General features: G+C 34.8%; 1 long non-coding RNA gene across 1 annotated transcript; it reads right to left on the bottom strand.

Annotated features, from left to right (window-relative positions):
• Nucleotides 1-2,468: 2,468 nt before the first annotated feature.
• On the bottom strand, nt 2,469-3,745 carry LOC114313600 (uncharacterized). Its single transcript, XR_003647239.2, has 3 exons — nt 3,589-3,745; nt 3,408-3,514; nt 2,469-2,584 (listed from the first exon to the last, which is right to left on the bottom strand). It is a non-coding gene; the product is annotated as an uncharacterized LOC114313600 (long non-coding RNA).
• Between the last annotated feature and the right edge of the window lie 606 nt (nt 3,746-4,351).

Genomic DNA, 4,351 nt, shown 5'->3' with positions numbered 1-4,351 from the left:
CACAATACATAATTCATTAACATTCGACACAATACAACTATTCTAAGTTTTCATTCACAAGTCACATCCATCTAGCATAACAAATTGAAACAATACATAATTCAGATTTACAGCATCAGGAAAATTGCTTAATCCACTAAGTTGCCTTGATAGCCAATCAAAAAATCCTTGCGCCCTTCCATGCCACACTTCGCATCCATCAAAGCAGTAGTCATGTAAGGCACCTAATAAAGAAACAGAATTGGAAAATTTATCAGAGAAGCATGATAGTGGCAGCAACACTGGATTGCAAACCCGTATCTTTGCAAAAATCAATTAAATCCTATAAACATGTACATCGTATTGAGACAACTACCTGGCATAATAAAACTGTACCTGTTGTTGTACCTGCAAATTTCAGTACACGATGATTAATAAGCTAACAACCATAACAAATACAGGCATAGTTAACTATCAAAGCTCCATTAATTCATTCAATCCATAATAAACCTATAATTTTAAAGCATCCTTCAAATTAACTGAATCATTAACATTCGACACAATACATAATTCATTAACATTCGACACAATACAACTATTCTAAGTTTTCATTCACAAGTCACATCCATCTAGCATAACAAATTGAAACAATACATAATTCAGATTTACAGCATCAGGAAAATTGCTTAATCCACTAAGTTGCCTTGATAGCCAATCAAAAAATCCTTGCGCCCTTCCATGCCACACTTCGCATCCATCAAAGCAGTAGTCATGTAAGGCACCTAATAAAGAAACAGAATTGGAAAATTTATCAGAGAAGCATGATAGTGGCAGCAACACTGGATTGCAAACCCGTATCTTTGCAAAAATCAATTAAATCCTATAAACATGTACATCGTATTGAGACAACTACCTGGCATAATAAAACTGTACCTGTTGTTGTACCTGCAAATTTCAGTACACGATGATTAATAAGCTAACAACCATAACAAATACAGGCATAGTTAACTATCAAAGCTCCATTGATTCAGTTCACTTTTATATATGATTTTTTTAATAAAGTTGGTAAAGTTTATTTTAACGAATAATACCACAGATTAATTAAAACATGAATGATTCTGATGGTCTTAGCTTTAGATTAAACTTTGGGTTGTAGATGAGCAGCTTGAGCAGACATTCAATCAGCACTGATGATCAAGGCCCCTAATCTAAGTAATCACACACAAAAGATTAACGTGTACCAAAAAAAAATATAAATTTGCAGTTCACATAAATAAGGTGGCATAACATTTGTGCCTCCTTTCCGTTCTCTTTCCCAAGACATCAAGGGAAAGCATATTCATCCATTCTGCTACCCTACGTACCAGATATGATATGAATGAATACATCTGACGAGTTTTCCTTAAAAATAATAATAGAAAACAAAATTCCTTAACCATAATCAGGGAAAACTCCAATAAAAAAAAGGGGGTATTTTAGCAATCACCTTCAACATTTCAGCTACTGTTGTTAGTTGATGGATTGTCAGTTGTGTTCTTCTGCTATTCTAACCTTCTCTTGTGCACCAAGCAGAACATAGAAACTTTAAGAGGGGAAAAAGTAGTAACCTCCATTATTGAATGATCTCGTTCAGCAAATGCAGAACCAACACAACCTTGGAAAAATTTAACCTGCTTCTCCGCTTCCATATTCTGAAAAGGAAAAAATAAATAAATGGAATCAGATTACAAGGATCAATATTATGATGGCCAACCTACCCTAAAAAATATCCCTATTGGATGCCTTTCTCTGTCCCTACTGAAAACAATGAACCATACCACTGTCAATTTAGACTCTACAAGCCAATCATTAGTTTTCATGCAAAAACAAGACCGTCTTATCTTACAAAAATAATGGAACAAAGAAACCCTCCAGAAAGTGGGAAACGTCATTGGCATAGTGTTTCATCATTTCAATCAATATGCAATCTAAAAGAATAAACCAGTAAGCATTCTTTGCCCAAAAACCTAAGACTAGTAGGATAGCTACCATTCCATTAGTGAACAATTCATAAGTTAACTTCCTGCCAACACCTCCAATGTGAACACATGTGCTGGATGTAGAGAGAGAAAGAGAGCGATGCCTTTGATACCTCTGCAGCATGTAAATCAGCCAACTGGCCCTGAGACAAAATAGGAAACATGTAAGATTGTTGGCAGTAGGACTATGCAAGTGCTTATAAAAATAAAAAATAACAAAGTGAAAAAAGGTAAGGAGCCTCACTTTGACACGGTAAGCTTCCGAAAGCTCCTCTTGGAGATTTAACTTCTCTCTAGTGCAAGCAGTTAACTTCTTTTTCAAGCTCTCAATCTCCTGCTCCAAGCCAGTTGTCCTAATAGGGGGGATAAATTCACAATGCATTCTTATTTCCAATTTGAAAAGATAATGCCAACGCATACCTACCAAAAAAAATATTAATGATAACAACTTCATCTGATGGACTTGAGATAAATAATATACCTCTGAAAATGCATTCGAGTAGCCACAACAAGGTAACCAGGACCAGCTTGCTGCATACACAGCTGTTCAATGTCTTTACGTAACTCATCACGCCAACCGAAGAGTGCTTTTTCAAGAAAAGAAGTGAATAAGGATCTGTATAATACTCCCAGGGGAGGAATTTTGAAAACACATTAAAGAGGAAAATCTCTTCAGAGAAATTTTCTTTTAGCAAAAAGCTAAGACTAGCTCTCTGACTCAAAGTTTAATGGAATCTAATTTTTGAGATGGGCCACCAAGTAAGGAGAGTAAGTAAACCCCAGAACTTCTCAAATGGGCCACCAACATCTTTGTTTAACACATTTCAATCATGCTGGAAGGTCAGTCACTACTACAACATATGACCACTCAAATTCGGAAAAATTCAAATCAAATTCTAACCAGCACTATAAATATAAACAATAATAATGAACATTCTCATCAATGTCCCCTCACAGAATGTTCCATGACCAAAATTCTATATAGGACATGTCCCATTACCAAGTATTAACCAGTCTTCATGTTTCCTCATAGAATTTTCTTTATGAAAAGGCAACTACATATTATTTCCAAAGTATTTGTTGGTAACAATTCAAAAAATCTCACTCCTACGTAACGATTTATTCTCTTATTCACTATTTAAACATTGTCATTACAATCCAAGGAAAGGAATTTTGGCTTACACAGAAGTAGTATAATCAGAAATGGAACTGTATACATAGCAAATAGGTATTTCATAAAATAAACATTAGAATATTTCCCTGGCCTAAAATATGAGGAATAAAAAAAGAATAAACAACTAAAGCTTAGATGCTTTTCATGAATGAAAAAAAATAAATAAATAACCCAAAAATAAAAATTCTATTACAATAAAATGAAAAACAAAAAAAACATATCATTTAAACATTTACCTTTCATGCCTTTCTTTTGCAGGCATCAACGCCCTAAGTGACCTGAGTGATTTCACGGCTGACTCAATCATATCCATCTCATACTCTACTTTCTCATTTGTCCAGCACTACAAACAGTAGAACAAAGGTTGAGGAGCAGCATTAATTGATGTTACTTTCTAGTATTAAGACAGCTTATTACCATTATAAATGATAAACAACCAAAACAAACAGCAATAGAACCCATCATCCAATTAGTTATTCCAGACACACCGACAAGGTGTCTTGTGCATAACTCCTTTCAGAAGCAAATGCTTGAGCATCACTGGCAAAGTAGGGCTTGACGACTTCAATAAACACATCACACAACTGGAACTGCCACCATGAATATACTGCAGTAGCAACATCAGAAAATTCATACGAGTCCAGTGATGTCATAGTTTTTTATATGGCCTTGTTCAACACGAAGAGAATCCACTAGCAGTTAAATGGCATGATATCTGGAACCACATTTGTTGGAGGGGTGTAATTATCTCCAAGTTTGAAAACACACAAAGCAAAATTGAAAAGTTCATGCCAGATCCAAATTCTTAAGAACAGTTTTAAAATCATAGAACTCTACACAGAGGTTACATTTAATGATGTACACAGTACATGGGTGTATCATATACACACAACATACATATGATGTTAACGAAGAGTACAATTCATGTCATGAACACTACCAGATATTCATGTTTCATGAAGACCCACACCCTAAATTCCTAGCACTATGCTACAGATTCTACCAGAGTACAAAATCCTGCGCATGCACACAGCACCTCAAGTGATGTTTTGTTAAGCAATAAAACTTAACTTAAACCCTTCACCACTTTCATCCACATTTCAGTTTAGCTATTAGTTTCAACTTGTCTTTGAAAAGAAAATAGCAATCAAGATATTATAGTCAGTAGTAAGTTCCACTA

The sequence above is a fragment of the Camellia sinensis genome, chromosome 12 (assembly GCF_055761805.1).
Source record: "Camellia sinensis isolate YWXY chromosome 12, ASM5576180v1, whole genome shotgun sequence".
NCBI lineage: Eukaryota > Viridiplantae > Streptophyta > Magnoliopsida > Ericales > Theaceae > Camellia > Camellia sinensis.
The sequence above is the reverse complement of the archived record's forward strand: the minus strand, read 5'-3'. Positions and strand labels throughout refer to the sequence as shown.